Raw genomic sequence first — 16,921 nt, 5'->3', positions numbered from 1 at the left:
TACGACCATTGTTCTACCTCTCCTATTGCTTCCTTGATTTTACTTCTCACCATTATGGCATCTCGTCCTCTTACCCATATGGCCCCATCATCTGCATACAGAGCTGACCCAATCCTTCTATCTAGATTCATAAAAATATCATTGATCATAACATTAAATAAAACTGGACTAATAACACTGCCTTGTGGAATTCCATTAACAATTTCAAATTCCTCAGATACGTCTGCTCCCACTTTGACTCTAAATCTTCTTTCTGACAGAAATTCTAATACCCAGTTATATAACTTACCTCTAATTCCCATTTTATTCATTTTAATTAGTAACCCCTCCCTCCACATGGAATCATAAGCTTTTTCAATATCAAAGAATACAATACTCATTATTTCTTTCATTTTAAATGTTTTCTCTATCTCGTTGCTTACTTTCACAACCGCATCCATTGTGGAACGCCCTTTTCTGAACCCACTTTGATATGGTGCAAATAATCCTCTGTGTTCAAGGGTGTAGTTAAGTCTTCTAACTAGTATCTTCTCCATCCACTTGCATAGATGTGATGTTAGGGCGATAGGTCTATAGTTACCAGCATTATTAGAATTTTTCCCAGGTTTATTAAATGGCAATATTAACGCACTCTTCCAGCTTTTGGGTATTTTACCTTCTTCCCATATCTTGTTAAATAATTGTAATATTATCTGTAATACTTTTTCAGGTAGTTTCTGGAACATAACATAACTCAGTTGATCTTCTCCTGTAGCAGTATTCCTAATACCATTTAATACTATCACTAGTTCATTCATATTCATTTCTGCATCCATAGTACTTTCCTCATTATCTTTTTTAATATACACATCCCTATTTTCCTTAAGAACCTTCTCTTTATGTAGTCTATGGATATCATCTAAATGGTCACCACTATGCACACTGGCAAACTTCTTTCCCAACATAGTTGCCTTTTCTTTATCTGTTATTGCCAGTATTCCATCATCCTCTAATACTGGTATTTTAGCATACACTTTTTTCCCACTCATTTTCTTTAGCATTGACCACACCTCTCCTATTTTTACTTCACTCCCTATAGTAGAACAATAGCTCCTCCATGCATTTTGTTTACTATTCTTAATTATTCTTCTTGCCTGAGCCTTTTTCTTCTGATAATTAATTAAATTATCTTGATTCAGGTTATTCCTTAACATTCTCATTGCCCTATTTCGTTCTTTAATAGCTTTTGTACATGTATCATTCCACCATGGGACCATTTTTCTTTTTCCCCCAACTACCTTATATGGTATGCTTTTTAATGCTGCATTCAATATTAAATGTGTAACTTCAGATGCACATTCCTCAATATCACCCTGCATTGAAATTGTCTCTGCTGAAGTACAACAAATTTCTTTAAATTTTACCCAATCAGCTTTAGCAAAGTCCCACTTCTTATGATTAGGCCTTTCTTGGAGATCTATTTCAATATTTATAGAGCAAAGAATTGGAAAATGATCACTTCCAATACTTGTACTTTCCTTTACCTTCCATTCACAAGAGTTTGCCATATTATTAGAAACAAGCGTGAGGTCAATACATGACATTGTGTTAGTACGTATGTCAATTCTTGTGCCATTTCCATTATTTAAACATACTAATTGTCTAACATCCATCAGTTCTTCCACTGCTTCTCCATTTCTATCAGTATGCTTACTTCCCCAAAGACTATTATGTGCATTGAAGTCTCCACACCATATTTCTTTCCCATTTCCTTGTCTCATTATTTCTTCTAAGGTTTCTTGGCTTAGTGATTTACAAGGGTTATATAAGTTGATTACTACTAAGTGTCCATCTGTTTTATAAATTTCAATAATTACACATTCTATTTCTGTTGTAGTTTCTATTCTTCTAAATGGTATCCCATCCCTTACAAATGTTGCACATCCTCCACCCTGATTTCCATCTCTATCAAACCTAACAGACTCATAACCAGGTAAAATAAAATCAAGGTGAGGTCGTAGCCAAGTTTCTTGAATACAAACAATATCAAATTTGACTTCAGACTCTATTACAAATTTTTTAAATTCTTGTCCGTTTGCAATCAGACTCCTAGCATTCCATTGCAAAAGGTGGAATACCATTATAAACTTATATAATACTCTGAGACCCTCCATCATTATTAGTACTTAGCATGCCATGTATTTCTTCAGCTTTTAAATCTTTAATACCTAAAAACTCCTCTGCAGCTTCTACCACTGTCTTGATCCTGTCACTTTTCCTTTCTTGTCGTGTTGCAACATTCACCACTTTACATATAAAAGCTATAAAGCTCTTTTTTTCCACCATCAATGTGTTCTCCTCCACTATACACTTATGCTTACATGGTTGCTGTGTGGTTGCTGGTATAGTGTCTACTGGTCCTGGCTGAAATCTCCTTTTGCCTAACCTCTGGGGTAGGCCTGCTCCATGCATTGCACTTTCATTCAGATTTTCATGACATTTTGTTGGTTTATTTTCCTTGGTTTCATATTTGCCCATATTTTTAATAGCCTCTGCATATGACACCTTATTCACAACCTTGTACCTCTGTACTTCTTTAGCTTGTTTCTGGACCACACATCCAGCATATGCAGCACTATGCTCACCTCCACAGTTGCAACATTGTAGCTTGGTATCCTTATTACATTTACCATATTCATGTTCTCCTCCACACTTCGCACATCTTTGTCTCCATTTACATTGTTGTACTGTATGTCCCATTCTCTGGCACTTAAAGCACCTTAACGGTTGGGGAATATACTCCCTAACTTTGTAATTGATCCACCCTATTTGAACTTCACAAGGCAAAGATTTTTCAAAAATAATCATTACAGATAGACTATCTGATTTAACACCATTTTTATTATTTTGAAGTCTTTTCACCTCTAGTACATTCCCACTTTTTATCTCACTCTTCACATCCTCCACGGACATTTCCAAAGGAACATTTGTAATCACTCCTCTTAGCTTTGCTGTCGTTCCGGGTACATGCACTTTAATATTTCCACCACCAAGGTTGCTCATTTTCAAAATCATTTCCTGCTGCTTCTTATTTACTGCTGAAATTAGAATTCTTCTGTTATTCAGTAGTTTAGCATATTTAATTTTCCCCATATCCTTCTCAATTGCTTTAGTCACATGAACTGGGTGAAAGTGACCTTTATCATTACTAAGCGTAATAATAACTTTCCACTCTTCCTGCTTGTCATCATCAGGCCTACTGCTTCCCTTAGGTTTGGCTTTAATCTTTTTGTTAACTTGTCTTGGAGTATTCTCTCCTCCACTACTCGCTTCAGACCAAGATTTTTTCCTTGCCTTTTTTGTTTGGCTAACCTCCATATCTGAAGGAAATCCATCATCGCTACCATCTGAACTATATCCCATTGCTACACTCACGATACAGTTCGATTGCAATCTGCCTTCGCTCCGTCCAAACAATCCACCGTCGCCTGAATGTGACGTCTGTGCGGCCAGCTTCCGGATCGAGCACCAGCTAACTCGACTGTCTCCTCCGATCCATTGACTCTATTTTTTGCCAAATGTATTATATACTAAGTGAAAAAATTTCAAAAGCTTTAAGCACCTGGTACTCCTAGGCGGTCTTTCAATCAAGTATTAACCAGACCTAAACCTGCTAAGATTCAGAGATCGGGCATTGACTCTTTTTTTTTTGCAAGATTATTATATAATTCGTGAAAAATATCCAAAAATTTAAAGAACTTGGTATTCCCAGGCAGTCTCCCATCCATGTACTAACCTGGTCCAAACCTGCTTATATTCAGAGATCGGGCATTGACTCTATTTTTTGCCAAATTTATTATATACTAAGTGAAAAAAATTCTAAAAGCTTTAAGCACCTGGTATTCCTTGGCGATCTCTCATTCAAGTACTAACCAGACCTTAACCTGTTAAGATTCAGAGATCGGGCATTGACTCTTTTTTTTTTTTGCAAGATTATTATATAATTCGTGAAAAATATCCAAAAATTTAAAGAACTTGGTATTCCCAGGCAGTCTCCCATCCATGTACTAACCTGGTCCAAACCTGCTTATATTCAGAGATCGGGCATTGACTCTATTTTTTGGCAAAATTATTATATACTAAGTGAAAAATTTCCAAAAAGCTTACAGCACCTGGTATTCCAAAGCGGTCTCCCATCCAAATACTAACCAGGCCCAAACCTGCTTAGCTTCCGAGATCAGAAAAGATCGGGCATAGCCAGACTGGTATGGCCGTAAGCGAAGACTGCTGCAAAGAGAAGGTTATTTAAAGATCAGCCAAGCTACCCGCCAGTACATTATATAAGTAGGAAAGAAAACCCCAAAGCTTAAAGCACCTAGTGTTCATAGGTGGTCTCTCATCCAAGTACTAACCAGACCTAAACCTGTTAAAATTTAGAGATCGGGCATTGACTCTTTTTTTATTTTATTTTATTTTTTGCAAGTTTATTATATAATTCGTGAAAAATATCCAAAAATTTAAAGCACCTGGTATTCCCAGGCAGTCTCCCATCCATGTGCTAACCTGGTCCAAACCTGCTTATATTCAGAGATCGGGCATTGACTCTATTTTTTGCCAAATTTATTATATAGTAAGTGAAAAAATTCCAAAAGCTTTAAGCATCTGGTATTCCTAGGTGGTCTTTCAACCAAGTACTAACCAGACCTAAACTTGCTAAGATTCAGAGATCGGGCATTGACTATTTTTGTAAGATTATTATATAATTCGTGAAAAATATCCAAAAATTTAAAGCACCTGGTATTCCCAGGCAGTCTCCCATCCATGTACTAACCTGGCCCAAACCTGCTTATATTGACTCTATTTTTTGGCAAAATTATTATATACTAAGTGAAAAAATTCCAAAAGCTTTAAGCACCTAGTTTTCCTAGGCGGTCTTTCAACCAAGTACTAACCAGACCTAAACCTGCTAAGATTCAGAGATCGGGCATTGACTCTTTTTTTTTTTTTGTTGCAAGATTATTAAATAATTCGTGAAAAATGTCCAAAAATTTAAAGCACCTGGTATTCCCAGGCAGTCTCCCATCCATGTACTAACCTGGCCCAAACCTGCTTATATTCAGAGATCTATATTCATTGACTCTATTTTTTGGCAAAATTATTATATACTAAGTGAAAAATTTCCAAAAAGCTTACAGCACCTGGTATTCCAAGGCAGTCTCCCATCCAAATACTAACCAGGGCCAAACCTGCTTAGCTTCCGAGATCAGACGAGATCGGGCATAGCCAGGCTGGTATGGCTGTAAGCAAAGACTGCTGCAAAGAGAAGGCTATTTAAAGATCAGCCAATCTACTCACCAGTACATTATATAAGTAGGAAAGAAAACCAAAAGGCTGTCTCCCATCCAAGTACTAACCAGGCCCAAACCTGCTTAGCTTCCAAGATCAGACAAGAACGGGCATAGCCAGGCTGGTATGGCCGTAAGCAAATACTGCTACAAAGAGAAGGCTATTTAAAGATCAGCCAATCTACTCGCCAGTACATTATATATGTAGGAAAGAAAACCCAAAAGCTTAAAGCACCTTGTATTCCTAGGCGGTCTCTCATCCAAGTACTAACCAGACCTAAACCTGCTAAAATTTAGAGATCGGGCATTGACTCTATTTCTTGCCAAATTTATTATATACTAAGTGAAAAATGTCCAAAAAGCTTACAGTACCTGGTATTCCCAGGCGGTCTCCCATCCAAGTACTAACCAGGTCCAAACCTGCTTAGCTTCCGAGATCAGACGAGATCAGGCATAGCCAGGCTGGTATGGCCGTAAGCGAAGACTGCTGCAAAGAGAATGCTATTTAAAGATCAGCCAATCTACTCGCCAGTACATTATATATGTAGGAAAGAAAACCCAAAAGCTTAAAGCACCTTGTATTCCTAGGCAGTCTCCCATCCATGTACTAACTTGGCCCAAACCTGCTTATATTCAGAGATCGGGCATTGACTCTATTTTTTGCAAAATTTATTATATACTAAGTGAAAAATGTCCAAAAAGCTTACAGTACCTGGTATTCCCAGGCGGTCTCCCATCCAAGTACTAACCAGGCCCAAACCTGCTTAACTTCCAAGATCAGACGAGATCGGGCATAGCCAGGCTGGTATGGCCGTAAGCGAAGACTGCTGCAAAGAGAAGGCTATTTAAAGATCAGCCAATCTACTCGCCAGTACATTAAATAAGTAGGAAAGAAAACCCAAAAGCTTAAAGCAACTGGTATTCCTTGGCGTTCTCTCATCCAAGTACTAACCAGACCTAAACCTGCTAAAATTCAGAGATCGGGCATTGACCCTTTTTTTTTTTTTTGCAAGATTATTATATAATTTGTGAAAAATATCCAAAAATTTAAAGCACCTGGTATTCCCAGGCAGTGTCCCATCCATGTACTAACCTGGCCCAAACCTGCTTATATTCAGAGATCGGGCATTGACTCTATTTTTTGGCAAAATTATTATATACTAAGTGAAAAATGTCCAAAAAGCTTACAGTACCTGGTATTCCCAGGGCATCTCTCATCCAAGTACTAAGCAGGCCCAAACCTGCTTAACTTCCGAGATCAGACGAGATCGGGCATAGCCAGGCTGGTATGGCCGTAAGCGAAGACTACTGCAAAGAGAAGGCTATTTAAAGATCAGCCAATCTACTCGCCAGTACATTATATAAGTAGGAAAGAAAACCCAAAAGCTTAAAGCACCTGGTATTCCTTGGCAGTCTCTCATCCAAGTACTAACTAGACCTAAACCTGCTAAAATTCAGAGATTGGGCATTGACTTTTTTTTTTTTTTTGCAAGATTATTATATAATTCGTGAAAAATATTCAAAAATGTAAAGCACCTGGTATTCCCAGGCAGTCTCCCATCCATGTACTAACCTGGCCCAAACCTGCTTATATTCAGAGATCGGGCATTGACTCTATTTTTGGCCAAATTTATTATATACTAAGTGAAAAAATGCCAAAAGCTTAAAGCACCTGGTATTCCTTGGCGGTCTCTCATTCAAGTACTAACCAGACCTTAACCTGCTAAGATTCAGAGATCGGGCATGGACTCTTTTTTTTTTTTTTTTTTTTGCAAGATTATTATATAATTCGTGAAAAATATCCAAAAATTTAAAGCACCTGGTATTCCCAGGCAGTCTACCATCCATGTACTAACCTGGCCCAAACCTGCTTATATTCAGAGATCTATATTCATTGACTCTATTTTTTGGCAAAATTATTATATAATAAGTGAAAAATTTCCAAAAAGCTTACAGCACCTGGTATTCCAAGGCGGTCTCCCATCCAAATACTAACCAGGGCCAAACCTGCTTAGCTTCCGAGATCAGACGAGATCAGGCATAGCCAGGCTGGTATGGCCGTAAGCGAAGACTGCTGCAAAGAGAAGGCTATTTAAAGATCAGCCAATCTACTCACCAGTACATTATATAAGTAGGAAAGAAAACCAAAAGGCGGTCTCCCATCCATGTACTAACCTGGCACAAACCTGCTTATATTCAGAGATCGGGCATTGACTCTATTTTCTGCCAAATTTATTATATACTAAGTGAAAAAATTCCAAAAGCTTTAAGCACCTAGTATTCCTAGGCTGTCTTTCAATCAAGTACTAACCAGACCTTAACCTGCTAAGATTCAGAGATCGGGCATTGACTCTTTTTTTTTTTTTTTTTTTTTTTGCAAGATTATTATATAATTCGTGAAAAATATACAAAAATTTAAAGCACCTGGTATTCCCAGGCAGTCTCCCATCCATGTACTAACCTGGCCCAAACCTGCTTATATTCAGAGATCGGGCATTGACTCTATTTTTTGCCAAATGTATTATATACTAAGTGAGAAAATTTCAAAAGCTTTAAGCACCTGGTACTCCTAGGCGGTCTTTCAATCAAGTATTAACCAGACCTAAACCTGCTAAGATTCAGAGATCGGGCATTGACTCTTTTTTTTTTGCAAGATTATTATATAATTCGTGAAAAATATCCAAAAATTTAAAGAACTTGGTATTCCCAGGCAGTCTCCCATCCATGTACTAACCTGGTCCAAACCTGCTTATATTCAGAGATCGGGCATTGACTCTATTTTTTGCCAAATTTATTATATACTAAGTGAAAAAATTCTAAAAGCTTTAAGCACCTGGTATTCCTTGGCGATCTCTCATTCAAGTACTAACCAGACCTTAACCTGCTAAGATTCAGAGATCGGGCATTGACTCTTTTTTTTTTTTTTGCAAGATTATTATATAATTTTTGAAAAATATCCAAAAATTTAAAGCACCTGGTATTCCCAGGCAGTCTCCCATCCATGTACTAACCTGGCCCAAACCTGCTTATATTCAGAGATCGGGTATTGACTCTATTTTTTGGCAAAATTATTATATACTAAGTGAAAAATTTCCAAAAAGCTTACAGTACCTGGTATTCCCAGGCGGTCTCCCATCCAAGTACTAACCAGGTCCAAACCTGCTTAGCTTCCGAGATCAGACGAGATCGGGCATAGCCAGGCTGGTAAGACCGTAAGCGAAGACTGCTGCAAAGAGAATGCTATTTAAAGATCAGCCAATCTACTCGCCAGTACATTATATAAGTAGGAAAGAAAACCCAAAAGCTTAAAGCACCTAGTATTCCTAGGCTGTCTCTCATCCAAGTACTAACCAGACCGAAACCTGCTAAAATTTAGAGATCGGGCATTGACTCTATTTTTTGCCAAATTTATTATATACTAAGTGAAAAAATTCCAAAAGCTTAAAAGCACCTGGTATTCCTTGGCGGTCTCTCATCCAAGTACTAACTAGACCTAAACCTGCTAATTCACTATATTCAATATACTATATTCAGAGATCGGGCATTGACTCTATTTTTTGCCAAATTTATTATATACTAAGTGAAAAATGTCCAAAAAGCTTACAGTACCTGGTATTCCCAGGCGGTCTCCCATCCAAGTACTAACCAGGCCCAAACCTGCTTAACTTCCAAGCCCAGACGAGATCGAGCATAGCCTTTTTTTTTTTTTCTTTTTTTTTTTTTTTTTTTTTATTAAGTTCACAAAATAATACATTATGTTTCTCCTAAATACAGAGATTCACATTCCAATTAAAAACAACAACAAAACAAAAAAACTAAAATAAAAAAATAAAAATACATTCATACTTATAAATATTTTTCTTCTACATTATCCCATTTGTTGCATTTGTTATTTTACACTTTTTTCCAACAGATACATTTATGTCATGTTTCAAAAGAATATTCTGTACCTGAGAAGAAAACATTTTCATAAACATCTCTGCTTTTCCCTCCAGTCTCCAATATTTGCACAATGTAAACATATAATCTTCCACCATATGCTTATACAATGTCCACACATCTACACGAACAGACCTGTTCTTAACTATATTTCTTCTTTTCCATATAGCATTTTTTGCCAAAATAATTAACAAATTGATCATGATTTTATTCTTACACTTTTCCTCCTTTCCAAACATAAATGTTTTTTGCCAATCTTGATCTTCTTTTCTTTCCCCTAGGTCATTCACTATTTCTTTTAAAACCTTAAAAAAAGATCCTAATTCCTCACACAGTAAAAACAAATGCAACAAACCCTCATCTTGTTTTTTACAAACCTTACATAATGCACTTTGTTCTTTTTTTATAATGCACAACCTCATTTCCGACCATATTACATTATGCCTTATAAAATAATCAAGACACTCCAAATTTGTGCTCACCAGTACTCCCCTCATATTTTTCCATATTTCTTCCTCTTTCAAGCCATTGAAGTTTCTTAACCACATATCATTTGAATTTGGTTTTTTAAAAATCTCTTCCCTTAAAACATGATAAAACATTTTCACATTCCCTAAACTAAACCCTATTCTTTTATTTTGATTAACAAAATACACGTCAGTCTTTCCTTCCTCTTTTTCTTCCTTCTGTATTTCATTTATCCACGCTTTTGGTATTGCACTTTTCATTTCTTTATATTGCTTCTTTACATTGTTTATGTCATACTCTTCTTTGGCTTCTTCCAACTCATCAATAATTACTTGCACTGGTAAAAAACCCTCTCTTATCTCATACATAATATCCCTTAGTCTTGCAATCCCAACCTCCCACCATTTTTAAAAAAAATATTTCTTTCCCACTTTTCACAATATGCTTATTAAAAAACAATGGTTGGTTTAAAATCTCTTTCCTTCCTCCAGGTATAAAATCAACCTTTGAGAGAAAAAAAAACCCAAGCTTTTAAAACTTCTTTATAAAAATCTGGTATTCTTTCAAACATCCATGCTTTCATTTTCATCCATAAAACACTGTCCCCTAGTTTCACATTACCACATTTGTCCAAATAGTATTTCATTGTATCTTTCCATTCTCCTTTTTCTTGATCATCTATATACTTTTTCACAACTTTAATTCTCATACTTTTCTTTTTTTAATTCTACATCAGATAATCCCATTCCTCCTTTATCAGCCTGTCCTATCAGAGTGTTATAAGCAACTCTTGGGGGTTTCTTCTCCCAAATAAAATCTAAAACACATCTTTTTATTCTTACTTCCACCCATCTTGGCATTGCGCTCACCATTAAAATATACCACATTTTGGATAACATTAAAGCATTAACCACTAAAATTTTCCCTTTCAAACTTAAAAATCTTCCCCTCCAAAAAATTAATCTCCTTTCCATTTCCCCCAACAACTTTTCAAACATTCTTTCTCTTGCCCCTTTCTCATCTTTTCCTAAAGTCACACCCAAAATTTTTGTTTCCTTCACCTCCTCAAAATTAAAAACTCCTCCTAAATTTGGTACCTTTCCAAACTTCATGTACACAGTTTTTTCTCCATTAACTCTTGCACCTGTACCTTTACCATACCTCTCTACATTTCTTATGACTTCCTTCATACTTTCTAAGTCTTTTAAAATCAGTGTCGTGTCGTCTGCATATTGGAATATCTTTTTCTCTTCTTTACCTTCTTCTATTTTAATACCTTGAATGCTTTTATTTTTCTTAATCATTAAACCTAAAGGTTCTGCTACCAAAGTATATAGCTGTGCAGAGAGTGGACATCCTTGCCTTATTGATCTTGTTATTCTAAAAGGTTCTGTTAAGAAACCATTACACGTCACTCTCGTCATTACGTTATTATATAAAATTTTTATCCATTCCTTAAAATTCTTTCCAAAACCAAAACGTTCTAAAATTGCAAATAAAAAATCATGTTCTACCCTATCAAAAGCCTTTTCAAAATCTAAATTAACAACATATCCATCCTTCTGTGTTTCATTTAAATAGCTTATTATGTCTCTTACACCACTCGTTATATCAGCAATATCTCTCCCTCTTACACCATATGCCTGATTAGTCACTATAATTTTGGGTAAAATATTTTTCATTCTATTTGCAAGAATTTTAGATAGTATTTTTAAATCTGTGTTTAACATTGTTATTGGTCTAAAATTACTCAAATCATTTTTACTTCCTTTCCTTTTATAAATTAATTTCATCAACCCTATACTCATCCTCTGATCCAATTCTCTTTTATCAAAAATCTCCTTATATACTTCCTTTAAAATCCCACTTATCTTCTCTTTAAAAACTTTATAAAATTCATTTACTATCCCATCTGTCCCCGGGCTTTTGTTTCCTTTTAAACTATTGATAGCTTGTACAATTTCCTCTTCACTAATTTCTTTATCACATTCCTTTTTATCTTCTCTACTTACTTTAGCTGTAACACTCTCTAATAACTGAATTTTGGCTTTTTCGTCAATTCCTTTTGTTTCAAAAAGCCCCTCATAATAGTCTTTCACCTCTGTTAAAATTCCACTTATGTCTTTGACTATTTCTCCTTTTTTATTTTTTAATTCTTTTATTAACTTTGCTTTGCCTCTACTTTTTTCCAAATTAAAGAAAAATTTTGTACATTTTTCTCCTGCAATTGTATTTTTTGCCTTACTCCTTATAATAGCTCCTTTACACTTTTCTTCCTCAATTTTCCGTAACTCTTCCTCCAAAAGTATTATCTGTTTTATATTTACTTCACTTTTATTTGTCTCTTTTCTGAGTTTTTTCCTTATTTCCAGCTCCTTTGCTTTTTTAACTTTCTGTACCAATTTGCTATGGTTTATAGAATATCTTCTTATTTCATATTTTACATTTTGCCACCATAATCGTTTATCTTCAAAGTACATTCCGTCCTCTTTTTCTTTGTCTAATATTTCCTCAATTCCTATTCTATAACTTTCACTTGTCAACATTTCTGAATTTAGTATCCACACTCCAGGCCCTTTTTTTTCTTTACTAAAGTCAATATTCCATAAAAGCATTTTGTGATCACTCAAACTGGTATCCTTATAACAAATGTCCCCCAGAAAAAATTCCATATCCCTTTCACTTAAAATAAAATCGATTCTTGTCTGACACATAAAATTCCCAACCAGTTGTCTTCTGGAAAATTCTCTTTTCCTTTCATGGTTTTCCCTCCAAACATCTATCAAATTTCTTTCCTCCATCATTTCTTTTGACTCTTTCCTTCCCATATCTGTTCTAAAAACCATCCCATCTGCCATGTCCATCTTACTAAAAACAGTATTAAAATCCCCAACTAAAATAACGTTTTTATATGTCTTTATTAAAATCCTTAATCCCTCAAAAAAATGTTTTTTTTCCTCCCTCTTGGGTGGGTGCATGCAAATTAATTACCACAAATTCATGATCATCTTTCTTAATATTAATCCCAACACATTTGCCTTTTTTGTCATTATAGACTTCATATGAATCAATTTCAACATTTTCCTTTATTAAAATGGCTACCCCCCTTCCTATCCTTCCATCACCATTATTATAAAACATTTGTCCTTTCCATCTCTTTTTCACATCCTCAATCATTTCGTCTTTCCAGTTTGTTTCTTGTAAAATTATCACATCCTGCTTTTTGCATAGTTCTTTTACCATCTCAAATTTCTTTACACTCATTAAACCTCTTGCATTTAAACTCACAATGTTTAAAACCATACCAATAAAAAATAAGCATTTAAAACCATTCATCTTCAGTCTCTCTCACAATCTTGTTCTTGTATCAATCCCAACTTCTTTTTATCTATTTCAATCATCTTTTTCTTTCTAGCAACATTAAGATTTGGCTTTACCTTCATTGATTTTCTTCTTATCATTTTTCCAACCTTTTCTCTTTCTTTCCTTGCCTCCTGTTGTTCCATATCCAGTTCTTCCACCTCGTCGCTCTCCTCTTCATCATTTACTTCCTTGTCATTTGCACCATTCTGTTCGGTTTCTCCATCTTCTCCCTCCTCTGTATCGTCCTCCATTCTGTTTACTTCTCCATCCTGGTGACTTTGGTCCTTCAACTTCTGATTTTCCATATATTCTATTTGCTTTTGTTGTTTGTTTTCCATTGGTTCAAAAGTCTCTGTGGTTTCTGCAATCTCATCTTGCACCTACCTGTCCATACTTTGTTGCTCCTCTGATTGCTTCTCGTTACCTTCCATCCAGCATTCACATATATTAAGAGGTTTGCCACAGTCTGGACATTCAATTGCTGTACAGTCTCTTGAGAAATGTCCTTGATCATTGCATTTAAAACATCTGAACTCAGGACAGTCTTTGATGATATGTTCTGGACTTAAACACAATCTACAAGTTTTGACCTGCCTACTGTGTATTATCCTGAAGTACTGTGAGCCTTCAGTTGTCTCAAACCTTGTACTATATGGCAATGATGCCACCTCCTTTGGGAACTTAACCTTAACAAATCTTGTCCCATCCTCTATCTCCGTTCCTGGGTAAAACCTCCTCCTTATCTCTGTTATGGGAGTAACTCCCCATCCTTCCAATTTCGAGGTTATGTCATCATCATCTAAATACACAGGCAGATGCATGAACGAGACTACATATTCTCTGTCCTGGAGTTTTTTAACATCACATATTTGTCCTTTAATTTGCAAACCATTTAACAGTCCATCACAAGCTTCCTCCGTTTCAAAAGTCACTTCATATTGTTTATTAGTCTTTGGTCTTACCGCAAGAATTTTTTCCACGCTCACTTTTTCCTTTATTGCTCTAATAATGTCCTGCGCTCCTCCATTAAGCACTTTACTGATGTCAATTATTGCTGTAGCTTCTTTTGAATAGATCCTTTGTTTCTTCATTTCTTTCGCCATCATCCCTTCTCCTTGTCTTAATCCTTTGCCTTGGTCAATTGCATTAGCTTGTTTCAAATTTGTTGCAAGTTGTGAAACAAGCAGTTGATCCATTTCACTCATTATGAATAAAAAATAAAAAATTAAACCACTCCCCAGACAGCATGAACCTGCTGGTTCGTGGTTTAAAACTTATTAAATAGATAAGGAAAAACTCCTCTTACAATTAATTCTAACTATAAAAAATAATAAACAAACAAACAATACAAGAGTTAGCTTCCGTCCTTTCTACACACACTTGCACTTCCTGGATTGTACCACTACAATGAACAGGGTTGCACAGGTTGGTATGGCCATAAGCGAAGACTGCTGCAAAGAGAAGGCTATTTAAAGATCAGCCAATCTACTCGCCAGTACATTATAAAAGTAGGAAAGAAACCCCAAAAGCTTAAAGCACCTGGTATTCCTAGGCGGTCTCTCATCCAAGTACTAACCTGGCCCAAACCTGCTTATATTCAGAGATCGGGCATTGACTCTATTTTTTGCCAAATTTATTATATACTAAGTGAAAAAATTCCAAAAGCTTAAAGCACCTGGTATTCCTTGGCGGTCTATCATTCAAGTACTAACCAGACCTTAACCTGCTAAGATTCAGAGATCGGGCATTGACTCTTTTTTTTTTTTTTTTTTGCAAGATTATTATATAATTCGTGAAAAATATCCAAAAATTTAAAGCACCTGGTATTCCCAGGCAGTCTCCCATCCATGTACTAACCTGGCCCAAACCTGCTTATATTCAGAGATCGGGCAATGACTCTATTTTTTGGCAAAATTATTATATACTAAGTGAAAAATTTCCAAAAAGCTTACAGTACCTGGTATTCCCAGGCGGTTTCCCATCCAAGTACTAACCAGTCCCAAACCTGCTTAACTTCCTAGATCAGACAAGATCGGGCATAGCCAGGCTTGTATGGCCGTAAGCGAAGACTGCTGCAAAGAGAAGGCTATTTAAAGATCAGCCAATCTACTCACCAGTACATTATATAAGTATGAAAGAAAACCCAAAAGCTTAAAGCACCTGGTATTCCTTGGTGGTCTCTCATCCAAGTACTAACTAGACCTAAACCTGCTAAAATTCAGAGATCGGGCATTGACTCTTTTTTTTTTTTTTTGCAAGATTATTATATAATTTGTGAAAAATATCCAAAAATGTAAAGCACCTGGTATTCCCAGGCAGTCTCCCATCCATGTGCTAACCTGGCCCAAACCTGCTTATATTCAGAGATCGGGCATTGACTCTATTTTTTGGCAAAATTATTATATACTAAGTGAAAAATTTCCAAAAAGCTTACAGTACCTGGTATTCCCAGGCGGTCTCCCATCCAAGTACTAACCAGTCCCAAACCTGCTTAACTTCCTAGATCAGACGAGATCGGGCATAGCCAGGCTGGTATGGCCGTAAGCGAAGACTGCTGCAAAGAGAAGGCTATTTAAAGATCAGCCAATCTACTCGCCAGTACATTATATAAGTAGGAAAGAAAACCCAAAAGCTTAAAGTACCTGGTATTCCTTGGCGGTCTCTCATCCAAGTACTAACTAGACCTAAACCTGCTAAGATTCAGAGATCGGGCATTGACTCTTTTTTTTTTTTTTTTGCAAGATTATTATATAATTCGTGAAAAATATCCAAAAATTTAAAGCACCTGGTATTCCCAGGCAGTCTCCCATACATGTACTAACCTGGTCCAAACCTGCTTATATTCAGAGATCGGGCATTGACTCTATTTTTTGCCAAATTTATTATATACTAAGTAAAAAAATTCCAAAAGCTTTAAGCACCTGGTATTCCTTGGCGGTCTTTCAACCAAGTACTAACCAGACCTAAACCTGCTAAGATTCAGAGATCGGGCATTGACTCTTTTTTTTGTTTGTTTTTTTTTGTTTGCAAGATTATTATATAATTCTTGAAAAATATCAAAAAATTTAAAGCACCTGGTATTCCCAGGCAGTCTCCCATCCATGTACTAACCTGGCCCAAACCTGCTTATATTCAGAAATCGGGCATTGACTGTATTTTTTGGCAAAATTATTATATACTAAGTGAAAAATTTCCAAAAAGCTTACAGCACCTGGTATTCCAAAGCGGTCTCCCATCCAAATACTAACCAGGCCCAAACCTGCTTAGCTTCCGAGATCAGACAAGATCGGGCATAGCCAGACTGGTATGGCCGTAAGCGAAGACTGCTGCAAAGAGAAGGCTATTTAAAGATCAGCCAAGCTACCCGCCAGTACATTATATAAGTAGGAAAGAAAACCCCAAAGCTTAAAGCACCTAGTGTTCATAGGTGGTCTCTCATCCAAGTACTAACCAGACCTAAACCTGTTAAAATTTAGAGATCGGGCATTGACTCTTTTTTTATTTTATTTTATTTTTTGCAAGTTTATTATATAATTCGTGAAAAATATCCAAAAATTTAAAGCACCTGGTATTCCCAGGCAGTCTCCCATCCATGTGCTAACCTGGTCCAAACCTGCTTATATTCAGAGATCGGGCATTGACTCTATTTTTTGCCAAATTTATTATATAGTAAGTGAAAAAATTCCAAAAGCTTTAAGCATCTGGTATTCCTAGGTGGTCTTTCAACCAAGTACTAACCAGACCTAAACTTGCTAAGATTCAGAGATCGGGCATTGACTATTTTTGTAAGATTATTATATAATTCGTGAAAAAATATCCAAAAATTT

General features: G+C 36.0%; 9 non-coding genes and 1 pseudogene across 9 annotated transcripts; all 10 read right to left on the bottom strand.

Annotated features, from left to right (window-relative positions):
- Positions 1-4,139: 4,139 nt before the first annotated feature.
- LOC127937804 (5S ribosomal RNA) lies at positions 4,140-4,258 on the bottom strand. Its single transcript, XR_008148582.1, has one exon. It is a non-coding gene; the product is annotated as a 5S ribosomal RNA (ribosomal RNA).
- Positions 4,259-5,165: 907 nt separating this feature from the next.
- LOC127937792 (5S ribosomal RNA) lies at positions 5,166-5,284 on the bottom strand. Its single transcript, XR_008148570.1, has one exon. It is a non-coding gene; the product is annotated as a 5S ribosomal RNA (ribosomal RNA).
- A 400-nt stretch (positions 5,285-5,684) lies between these two features.
- Positions 5,685-5,803, bottom strand: LOC127937661 (5S ribosomal RNA). The gene has a single exon (XR_008148446.1). It is a non-coding gene; the product is annotated as a 5S ribosomal RNA (ribosomal RNA).
- A 221-nt stretch (positions 5,804-6,024) lies between these two features.
- On the bottom strand, positions 6,025-6,143 carry LOC127936943 (5S ribosomal RNA). The gene has a single exon (XR_008148332.1). It is a non-coding gene; the product is annotated as a 5S ribosomal RNA (ribosomal RNA).
- A 362-nt stretch (positions 6,144-6,505) lies between these two features.
- LOC127935999 (5S ribosomal RNA) lies at positions 6,506-6,624 on the bottom strand. Its single transcript, XR_008148211.1, has one exon. It is a non-coding gene; the product is annotated as a 5S ribosomal RNA (ribosomal RNA).
- Positions 6,625-7,271: 647 nt separating this feature from the next.
- LOC127936221 (5S ribosomal RNA) lies at positions 7,272-7,390 on the bottom strand. Its single transcript, XR_008148231.1, has one exon. It is a non-coding gene; the product is annotated as a 5S ribosomal RNA (ribosomal RNA).
- Positions 7,391-8,423: 1,033 nt separating this feature from the next.
- On the bottom strand, positions 8,424-8,542 carry LOC127937169 (5S ribosomal RNA). The gene has a single exon (XR_008148355.1). It is a non-coding gene; the product is annotated as a 5S ribosomal RNA (ribosomal RNA).
- Positions 8,543-15,039: 6,497 nt separating this feature from the next.
- Positions 15,040-15,158, bottom strand: LOC127937178 (uncharacterized; annotated as a pseudogene).
- Positions 15,159-15,521: 363 nt separating this feature from the next.
- Positions 15,522-15,640, bottom strand: LOC127937783 (5S ribosomal RNA). The gene has a single exon (XR_008148562.1). It is a non-coding gene; the product is annotated as a 5S ribosomal RNA (ribosomal RNA).
- Positions 15,641-16,293: 653 nt separating this feature from the next.
- Positions 16,294-16,412, bottom strand: LOC127936129 (5S ribosomal RNA). The gene has a single exon (XR_008148223.1). It is a non-coding gene; the product is annotated as a 5S ribosomal RNA (ribosomal RNA).
- Between the last annotated feature and the right edge of the window lie 509 nt (positions 16,413-16,921).

This window comes from Carassius gibelio, chromosome A19 (assembly GCF_023724105.1).
Source record: "Carassius gibelio isolate Cgi1373 ecotype wild population from Czech Republic chromosome A19, carGib1.2-hapl.c, whole genome shotgun sequence".
NCBI classification, from domain to species: Eukaryota; Metazoa; Chordata; class Actinopteri; order Cypriniformes; family Cyprinidae; genus Carassius; species Carassius gibelio.
The sequence above is the reverse complement of the archived record's forward strand: the minus strand, read 5'-3'. Positions and strand labels throughout refer to the sequence as shown.